Source organism: Amphiprion ocellaris, chromosome 11 (genome assembly GCF_022539595.1).
Source record: "Amphiprion ocellaris isolate individual 3 ecotype Okinawa chromosome 11, ASM2253959v1, whole genome shotgun sequence".
Lineage (NCBI taxonomy): Eukaryota > Metazoa > Chordata > Actinopteri > Pomacentridae > Amphiprion > Amphiprion ocellaris.
Window position 1 is genome coordinate 36,030,084 of NC_072776.1, and position 10,763 is coordinate 36,040,846.

Consider the following 10,763-nt stretch of genomic DNA (forward strand, 5'->3'; position numbering starts at 1 on the left):
CTGCGTGTTTCTGCTGCATGTTTCTGCTGCGTGTTTCTGCTGCGTGTTTCTGCTGCATGTTTCTGCTGCTGCATGTTTCTACTGCGTGTTTCTACTGAGTGTTTCTACTGCATGTTTCTGCTGCATGTTTCAGCTGCTGCATGTTTCAGCTGCATGTTTCTGCTGCATGTTTCTGGTGCTGCATGTTTCTGGTGCTGCATGTTTCTGGTGCGTGTTTCTACTGTGTATTTCTGCTGCTGCATGTTTCTGCTGCATGATTCTACTGCGGGTTTCTGCTGCATGTGTCTGCTGCTGCATGTTTCTGCTGCATGTTTCTGCTGCTGCATGTTTCTTCTGCATGTTTCTGCTGCATGTTTCTACTGCATGTTTGTATTGCTGCATGTTTCTGCTGCATGTTTCTGCTGTTGCATGTTTCTGTTGCATGTTTCTGCTGCATGTTTCTGCTGCATGTTTCTGCTGCATGTTTCTGCTGCATGTTTCTGCTGCATGTTTCTACTGCGTGTTTCTACTGAGTGTTTCTGTTGCATGTTTCTGCTGCATGTTTCTGCTGCTGCATGTTTCTACTGCGTGTTTCTATTGAGTGTTTCTACTGCATGTTTCTGGTGCTGCATGTTTCTGGTGCTGCATGTTTCTGGTGCTGCATGTTTCTGGTGCTGCATGTTTCTGCTGCGTGTTTCTACTGTGTATTTCTGCTGCTGCATGTTTCTGCTGCATGTTTCTACTGCGGGTTTCTGCTGCATGTGTCTGCTGCTGCATGTTTCTACTGCGGGTTTCTGCTGCATGTTTCTGCTGCTGCATGTTTCTTCTGCATGTTTCTGCTGCATGTTTCTACTGCATGTTTGTATTGCTGCATGTTTCTGCTGCATGTTTCTGCTGCATGTTTCTGCTGTTGCATGTTTCTGTTGCATGTTTCTGCTGCATGTTTCTGCTGCATGTTTCTACTGCGTGTTTCTACTGCGTGTTTCTGTTGCATGTTTCTGCTGCATGTTTCTGCTGCTGCATGTTTCTACTAAGTGTTTCTACTAAGTGTTTCTACTGCATGTTTCAGCTGCTACATGTTTCTGCTGCTGCAGGTTTCTACTGAGTGTTTCTACTGCAAGTTTCTGCTGTATGTTTCTGCTGCATGTTTCTACTGCGTGTTTCTACTGAGTGTTTCTACTGCAGGTTTCTGCTGCATGTTTCTGGTGATGCATGTTTCTGCTGCTGCATGTTTCTACTGAGTGTTTCTACTGCATGTTTCTGCTGCTGCATGTTTCTACTGCATGTTCTTGCTGCTGCGTGTTTCGGCTGCATGTTTCAGCTGCATGTTTCTGCTGCTGCATTTTTCTACTCTGCGTTTCTACTGCATGTTTCTGCTGCTGCATGTTTCTGGGGCTGCATGTTTCTGCTGCGTGTTTCTATTGCGTGTTTCTACTGTGTATTTCTGCTGCTGCACGTTTCTGCTGCTGCACGTTTCTGCTGCGTGTTTCTACTGCGGGTTTCTGCTGCATGCTTCTGCTGCTGCATGTATCTACTGCATGTTTCTACTGCGTGTTTCTGCTGTTGCATGTTTCTGCTTCTGCATGTTTCTACTGCGTGTTGCTACTGCATGGTTCTGCTGCTGCATGTTTCTACTGCGTGTTTATGCTGCATGTTTCTACTGCGTGTTTATGCTGCATATTTCTGCTGCTGCATGTTTCTACTGCTGCATGTTTCTGCTGCTGCATGTTTCTGCTGCTGCACGTTTCTAATGCATGTTTCTGCTGCATGTTTCTGGTCACCATAAACTCATCCTGCACTTTTCAGTTCTATCTGCAGATTCTCCTCATGCAGCAGCAGCAGATGATGACGTGTGGATCAGATTCATGTTTCTGGAGATGAAACCTGAAGTCCAACATGAAGCTTCTACATCAACATAAAGAGGTTGGAGGGTTCAGTTAAGTTTCTGCTGAATCGAAGCGTTTACAGTTAAAGAAAAACAGAATCATCTCTAAAACTCCAGAATGAGCTGAAGCTGATTCCAGTTTTTACATTTAGAGTCTCTGAACTCTATAAAATGTAAATACTCAGTTTGTGTCGTTTTACAGGACGGAACGCCTCTGAAAAAGAATTCAAACCATAAACTCTGATGATAGGTTGCTGTCAGAGCCAACTGTAGCAGCAGGCTAACAGGCTAATAGGCTAACATGCTAACATCTGCTCATCATCTGCAGCTGATGGTGTTAGCTTCATGTTTTCACTGAAATGAAACATCTCCAGAGTTCATCTCCAGGAAACATGAAAGTTTTTAATGAAGCTCCAGATATGGACCAACATTACTGAGCTAACAGTAATGAGCTAATGTTAATGAGCTAACGTTAACGAGCTAACAGTAACGTCTGATTAATGAGCCGTTAACAGGTTCTAGAGAAAGTTTAAAGGAGAAGCGTTCTTTAATCCTCAGCTCTGATTGACTGATGGTGATGATGAGTAACCAATCCGACGAGTAGGCATTTTTAAATTATTTGATCAAGAATCCTTCAAAAACTAAATGAAAAGATGCATTCTGGATTCAGAGAAGATTCTTTCTGCTGCTGATTCATTAGATCTTCAGTTCAGCGTCACAGACAACTTTTGAAACAATAAAACAGTGTCAACTAAAGCGTCCAGATTGGTGCAAAATGTGTCCAAAATGACTGAAAAATGTCCAACAGGACTCAAACCTCGTCTTTCTCTTTATGTAGAAAATCAACATTACATTATTATCATGAAAAGAAAAAGAAAATAGGTTTTATAACAATAACAATAATAATAATAACCATTAAAGATTGAAGGTTTTATTAATAGATCCTCCACTAGAAGCTCCAATAGAACCTCTAATAGAACCTCCAACAGAACCACCAATAGAACCTCCAAAAGAACCTCCAATATAACCTCCAACAGAACCTCCAACAGAACCTCCAGTAGAACCTCCAATAGAACCTTCAACAGAACCTCCAATCGAACCTCCAATCGAACCTCCAACCGAACCTCTAATAGAACCTTCAACAGACCCCCAATAGAACCTCCAATAGAACCTTCAACAGAATGTCCGATAGAACCTCCAGTAGAACCTCCAACAGAACCTCCAGTAGAACCTCCAGTAGAACCTTCAATAGATCCTCCAATAGAAACACCAATAGAACCTCCTACAGAACCTCCAGTCGAACCTCTAATAGAACCTTCAATAGATCCTCCAATAGAACCTCCTACAGAACCTCCAACAGAACCTCCAGTAGAACCTCTAATAGAACCTTCAGTAGATCCTCCAATAGAAACTCCAGAAGAACCTCCAACAGAACCTCCTATAGAACCTCCTACAGAACGAGAACATAGTGACTCTAAATACGTCCACAATGACAGAAACCAACCAGTGACCAGGAGTTTGTCAAAAAGATTCAGAATTTGCTGAAATCCACCAGAGATCAGTGGAACATCAGTCAGACCTGTCAGAACCGATCCTCCCTAACGACCAAATCCCTCCTAAAGACTGCAGACAGAGTCCACAATGACCGGTCCTAAAGACTGCAGAGAGAGTCCACAATGACCGGTCCTAAAGACTGCAGAGAGTCCACAGTGATCAGTCCTAAAGCCTGCAGAGAGAGTCCACAATGGCCGGTCCTAAAGACTGCAGAGAGTCCACAGTGACCGGTCCTAAAGACTGCAGAGAGAGTCCACAGTGACCGGTCCTAAAGACTGCAGAGAGAGTCCACAGTGACTGGTCCTAAAGACTGCAGAGAGAGTCCACAATGACCGGTCCTAAAGACTGCAGAGAGAGTCCACAGTGACCGGTCCTAAAGACTGCAGAGAGAGTCCACAATGACCGGTCCTAAAGACTGCAGAGAGTCCACAGTGACCAGTCCTAAAGACTGCAGAGAGTCCACAATGACCGGTCCTAAAGACTGCAGAGTCGACAGTGACCGGTCCTAAAGACTGCAGAGAGAGTCCACAGTGACCGGTCCTAAAGACTGCAGAGAGAGTCCACAGTGACCGGTCCTAAAGACTGCAGAGAGAGTCCACAGTGACCGGTCCTAAAGACTGCAGAGAGAGTCCACAGTGACCGGTCCTAAAGACTGCAGAGAGAGTCCACAGTGACTGGTCCTAAAGACTGCAGAGAGAGTCCACAGTGACCGGTCCTAAAGACTGCAGAGAGAGTCCACAGTGACCGGTCCTAAAGACTGCAGAGAGAGTCCACAGTGATCGGTCCTAAAGACTGCAGAGAGTCCACAATGACCGGTCCTAAAGACTGCAGAGAGTCCACAATGACCGGTCCTAAAGACTGCAGAGAGAGTCCACAATGACCGGTCCTAAAGACTGCAGAGAGAGTCCACAGTGACCGGTCCTAAAGACTGCAGAGAGTCCACAGTGACCGGTCCTAAAGACTGCAGAGAGAGTCCACAATGACCGGTCCTAAAGACTGCAGAGAGTCCACAGTGACCGGTCCTAAAGACTGCAGAGAGTCCACAGTGACCGGTCCTAAAGACTGCAGAGAGAGTCCACAGTGACCGGTCCTAAAGACTGCAGAGAGAGTCCACAGTGACCGGTCCTAAAGACTGCAGAGAGAGTCCACAATGACCGGTCCTAAAGACTGCAGACAGAGTCCACAATGACCGGTCCTAAAGACTGCAGAGAGTCCACAATGACCGGTCCTAAAGACTGCAGAGAGAGTCCACAGTGACTGGTCCTAAAGACTGCAGAGAGAGTCCACAATGACCGGTCCTAAAGACTGCAGACAGAGTCCACAGTGATCGGTCCTAAAGACTGCAGAGAGAGTCCACAGTGATCAGTCCTAAAGACTGCAGAGAGTCCACAATGACCGGTCCTAAAGACTGCAGAGAGTCCACAATGACCGGTCCTAAAGACTGCAGAGAGTCCACAGTGACCGGTCCTAAAGACTGCAGAGAGAGTCCACAGTGACCAGTCCTAAAGACTGCAGAGTCCACAGTGACTGGTCCTAAAGACTGCAGAGAGAGTCCACAATGACTGGTCCTAAAGACTGCAGAGAGAGTCCACAGTGACTGGTCCTAAAGCCTGCAGAGAGAGTCGACAGTGACTGGTCCTAAAGACTGCAGAGAGAGTCCACAGTGACTGGTCCTAAAGACTGCAGAGAGAGTCCACAGTGACTGGTCCTAAAGACTGCAGAGAGAGTCCACAGTGACTGGTCCTAAAGACTGCAGAGAGAGTCCACAGTGACTGGTCCTAAAGACTGCAGAGAGAGTCCACAGTGACTGGTCCTAAAGACTGCAGAGAGAGTCCACAGTGATCAGTCCTAAAGACTGCAGAGAGAGTCCACAGTGACTGGTCCTAAAGACTGCAGAGAGAGTCCACAGTGACTGGTCCTAAAGACTGCAGAGAGAGTCCACAGTGATCAGTCCTAAAGACTGCAGAGAGAGTCCACAGTGATCAGTCCTAAAGACTGCAGAGAGAGTCCACAGTGACTGGTCCTAAAGACTGCAGAGAGAGTCCACAGTGACTGGTCCTAAAGACGGCAGAGAGAGTCCACAGTGACTGGTCCTAAAGACTGCAGAGAGAGTCCACAGTGACTGGTCCTAAAGACTGCAGAGAGAGTCCACAGTGATCAGTCCTAAAGACTGCAGAGAGAGTCCACAGTGACCGGTCCTAAAGACTGCAGAGTCCACAGTGACTGGTCCTAAAGACTGCAGAGAGAGTCCACAGTGACCGGTCCAGAAGACAAGAATACATCCAGAACAACTAGGTCCAGGCATTTGGTTCTGTAGCGCGTCTGGAGATGATCTGGAGTGGAAATGGAGCTACAGAAATAAAATTAAACTGAATTTAGAGGAAAATCTTCAGTGAAGAACCAGAAACCAGAGAAGTGAACCTACTGATGGGTTCATTTAAAGCTGAGAACTGATCAGTTAACTGGCCTGAAGGTGGACTTTAAGAATCCAAACATCAGATTCATGATTAAATTAAACCACTGCTGGTTTTCTGGGTTGATTTTAGCTGAATTCTGGAGATCTGACTGATTTATTTATTATTGTTCTTCTAAAGGACAAATCCAGCAGCAGAAACTCTGAGCAGAAACTGGACCTGTTCTGATCAAACATCTTCTACTGTCATGGTTGTGATGATGAGGAGCAGGAGAAGAAGAAGATCATCTGGAAGAAATCATCTGCTGATAAATACAATCTGAAGATCAGATCATTTAGTCCTAAGTCTGGATCTTCATCAGTGATCCAGCAGATTTTAGAGAACCTGGTTCAAGATGAACTGAAAATCACCTCTAAAAACTCACTCTATAGACTTCAGCTTTGTGTGAGGTTTACTTTCAGTTTGATGTAGTTTTAGTGTTTTATTCTGTTTTATGTCTGTTTATTTACATGTTCTCTGGTTTTATTTAGATGTTCTCTGGTTTTATTTACATGTTCTTCTGGTTTTATTTACATGTTCTCTGGTTTTATTTACATGTTCTCTGGTTTTATTTATATGTTCTTTTGGTTTTATTTACATGTTCTTTTGGTTTTATTTAGATGTTCTCTGGTTTGATTCAGATGTTCTTTTGGTTTTATTTACATGTTTTTCTGGTTTTATTTAGATGTTCTCTGGTTTTATTTACATGTTCTCTGGTTTTATTTAGATGTTCTTCTGGTTTTATTTATATGTTCTTTTGGTTTTATTTACATGTTCTTTTGGTTTTATGTAGATGTTCTCTGGTTTTATTCAGATGTTCTTTTGGTTTTATTTACATGTTTTTCTGGTTTTATTTAGATGTTCTCTGGTTTTATTTACATGTTCTTCTGGTTTTATTTAGATGTTCTTCTGGTTTTATTTAGATGTTCTTCTGGTTTTATTTACATGTTCTCTGGTTTTATTTACATGTTCTCTGGTTTTATTTAGATGTTCTTCTGGTTTTATTTACATGTTCTCTGGTTTTATTTAGATGTTCTTCTGGTTTTATTTAGATGTTCTCTGATTTTATTTACATGTTTTTTCTGGTTTTATTTAGATGTTCTCTGGTTTTATTTAGATATTCTTCTGGTTTTATTTACATGTTCTCTGGTTTTATGTAGATGTTCTCTGGTTTTATTTACGTTCTTCTGGTTTTATTTAGATGTTCTCTGGTTTTATGTAGATGTTCTCTGGTTTTATTTACGTTCTTCTGGTTTTATTTAGATGTTCTCTGGTTTTATTTAGATGTTCTTCTAGTTTTATTTATAGATGTTCTCTGGTTTTATTTACATGTTCTCTGGTTTTATTTAGATGTTCTCTGGTTTTATTTACATGTTCTCTGGTTTTATTTAGATGTTCTTCTGGTTTTATTTACATGTTCTCTGGTTTTATTTAGATGTTCTCTGGTTTTATTTACATGTTCTTCTAGTTTTATTTAGACGTTCTCTGGTTTCATTTACATGTTCTTCTAGTTTTATTTATAGATGTTCTCTGGTTTTATTTACATGTTCTCTGGTTTTATTTAGATGTTCTCTGGTTTTATTTACATGTTCTCTGGTTTTATTTAGATGTTCTTCTGGTTTTATTTACATGTTCTCTGGTTTTATTTAGATGTTCTCTGGTTTCGTTTACATGTTCTTCTAGTTTTATTTATAGATGTTCTCTGGTTTTATTTAGATGTTCTCTGGTTTTATTTGACTTTTAGCTGCCTGGTTCTTTGGTTTTTTTAACTTTAACCCTCCATCTATTCTTTAATGTTTAATTGCCTTGTTTGATATGAATCTATCAAATTATTCATTTAATTTACGATCATTTCACTATTTATTTTTAATTGACTGCTCTGACTTTTAACTGACATTTTGACTCTTTTCTGTCATTTTAAACTAGTTTTGGATAAAGTTTGGTCATTCTGGACGGATTTCACATCATTTCAGACACATTTTCTGAATGTTGGATCAGTTTTAGTCATTTGGGACATTTAGAAAAATGGTTTTGACCAGATTTAAGTCCTTTTAGATTCATTCTGAGTCATTCTGAGAAGGTTGTAGTCATTAAGGACACAATTTAATTTTATTTTGGACACATTTTAGTCATTTTAGATGCTTTTTCTGTCATTTTGGATCCATTTTGGATTAACTCGAATCATTTTAGACAGATTTCACCTCATTTCAGAAACAGTTTAGGCACATTTTAGGAGTTTTAGAAAGGTTCTGGGCATTTAGGACTATTTTAGGGTAACTGTTGACCAGATTTATGTTATTTTAGACACATTCTGAGTCTAGTTTTGTGTATTTGCAGTGAACAGTCACACATGGACATGATGTCGTCTCTAATTGTTTTATTCTAATTTCTAACTTTAACCCTCCATCTGATTTGTTCATTTTCAAACTGCCTACTTCCTTTGTTTGCCTTGTGTAGTAATCCAGCCAATTATTCATTAAATTTAGAAGCATTTTTAGTGAAACATGAATGTCTTAAACCTCCAACAGCTTCTAGATGTGACTTTAATTCTGATAAAGATGTTTTAAAGTTTATAAATGATTCATATTTTAGTCTTTATGTCTCTAAAATCATTGATTCTGAATCAAACTGCAGATTAAAACTGTTCTTCTGGCGTCTGAACACATTTATTGATGAATATTAATCATTTCTGAGCCGACAGGTTAATAACGCTGTTTTATTTTGAAAATCAGGTAGGAAACAGTCCGGCTTCCTGTCCAGAAGCTGCAGCAGCAAGAGAAAATAAATCAGGTTTTATCTCGGTTTATCTCCTGCTACTGCAGGACGGATTTACTCTGGAGCTTCAGATTCACAGAAAAACTTTAAAATCTGCAGAAATCCATTGTTCCAGACGGAGAACGGGACGATTTCTGACAGATATTCTAAGGATTTCAGGAGAAAAGTCGGTTTTTAATCTTTTTTGCTAAAAATAATAAAATAATGTGGTTTTGTTTAGTTCTGTCTGGAAACCTGCAGCAAAAATATTCATTTATGAAGGTATTATGTTTTCTCTTTATGTAGAAAATAAACAACAATAATTATTATCAAGAAATAAAATAATGAAAATAATAATAAATATAAAATAATAACAATAAATAATAAAATGTTTTAAACGTTGAACTAGTTCTATAGTTGTATATATTAAACCAGAACCGTCCAGTTTGTTGATCAAACGTCAGAAATTAGAAGAAAATTCAGATTTTAGTTGACTATTTAAAACCAACTGATGATGTTTATGTTGGTTAAACACCGAAAAACAACAAACAAACAAACCCAGACAGATCTGTTCTTGTTCTGTAGCAACCAGAACCTGGACGGATCTGTAGAATTCAACCAACAACCAGCCAACAGAACCTCCAATAGAACCTCCAACAGAACCACTAATAGAGCTTCTAATAGAACCTCCAATAGAACCTCCAATAGAACTTCTAATAGAACTTCCAATAGAACTTCTAATAGAACTTCCAATAGAACCACCAACAGAACCTCCAATAGAACTTCTAATAGAACTTCCAATAGAACCACCAACAGAACCGCCAATAGAACCTCCAATAGAACTTCTAATAGAACTTCTAATAGAACTTCCAATGGAACCACCAACAGAACCTCCAATAGAACCTCCAATAGAACTTCTAATAGAACTTCCAATAGAACCACCAACAGAACCTCCAATAGAACTTCTAATAGAACTTCCAATAGAACCACCAACAGAACCACCAACAGAACTTCTAATAGAACCTCCAACAGAACCAGAACATAGAGGAACGTTGGTTCCGTTGAACCACACATATGGCGTTCTACATCTGGAACATGTGTGAGTAGGTTCCGACTCAAACCCCGGACCGGTTCTGAATCTCTGCAGAGTCTAGAACCTTCAGAACCACTGGTGTTTGGTTCTGGTTTGATCTCAGGTCTTCCTCCAGAACCTTAGTTTAAACTCTGGATGTTTCAGGAGGTTCTGACCCAAACAGTACGTTTCAGGTCCTGGACCAAGTTCAGGTTCTGGTTCTGGTTCAAACGACAAACCAAGTTCCTCCACAGAAACATGAATCAGATGTTTTATTCTGATCCGGACCTGAAACCTCCATTTAACTCTGGAATGCTGCAGCTGGTTCCGACCCAAACAGGAAGTCCTGGACTAGGTTCAAGTCCTGGACCAGGTTCAGGTCTTGGACCAGGTTCTGGACCAGGACCAGGTTCAGGTCCTGGGCCAGGTTCTGGATTAGGACCAGGTTCAGGTCCTGGATCAGGACCAGGTTCAGGTCCAGCCACTTTGGGCCTTCAGTAGTTTTGGGTCTGGTTTATTAACTGAAGGTTTTGCTGGTTTCTCCTCCAGAACCGGGACTGCTGGTCTAAGCAGAACCGGACCCAGAACACGGAATTCAGTTTTCTGGTTCCGTCTCTTCAACTCGACCGAACTTTTCCTCAAAACAAGTTAAAAAGTAGAAGTTCCGGCAGGACTCACCATGTGGCGGAAGAACTCGGTTCGGACGTTAAATCCGGTAGAAGGTTCGGTTCCGAGGCTTCAGAGCAGAACTACGGAGCGGAAAGTGTCGAACTCAGCCTCCATTTTCCGTCCGGATCAGAAAATCTGCTCCGAGTTGGACCTCCGCTGCATAGCTCACATTCCTCACGTCACGTGACGCACCGACGCACGTCAGCACGGCGTCAGAGATCGTCTGTAGAGGGAGGGATCACTCCGCTGTAGTCCCGGTGGGGAAACTGCAATAATTACAGCCTTTAGAAGCTTATAGGGAAACAGACGCAGTAATAACTATAAAACAATGATTATCTGAAGTCAAATCACAAATAATTAGCTTCCAACAAACAGGAAACTGAATAGAACTCAAAAA

At 41.3% G+C, this 10,763-nt stretch overlaps 1 protein-coding gene across 1 annotated transcript in view; it reads right to left on the minus strand.

Moving 5' to 3' along the window:
- The window catches only part of lats2 (large tumor suppressor kinase 2), a 32,418-nt gene extending 21,865 nt beyond the window's left edge, over positions 1 to 10,553 (minus strand). Inside the window, exon 1 of the mRNA XM_023268711.3 lies at positions 10,376 to 10,553. The gene's annotated coding sequence lies outside the window, so the exon portion shown is untranslated. The remainder of the gene's footprint in view (positions 1 to 10,375) is intronic.
- Between the last annotated feature and the right edge of the window lie 210 nt (positions 10,554 to 10,763).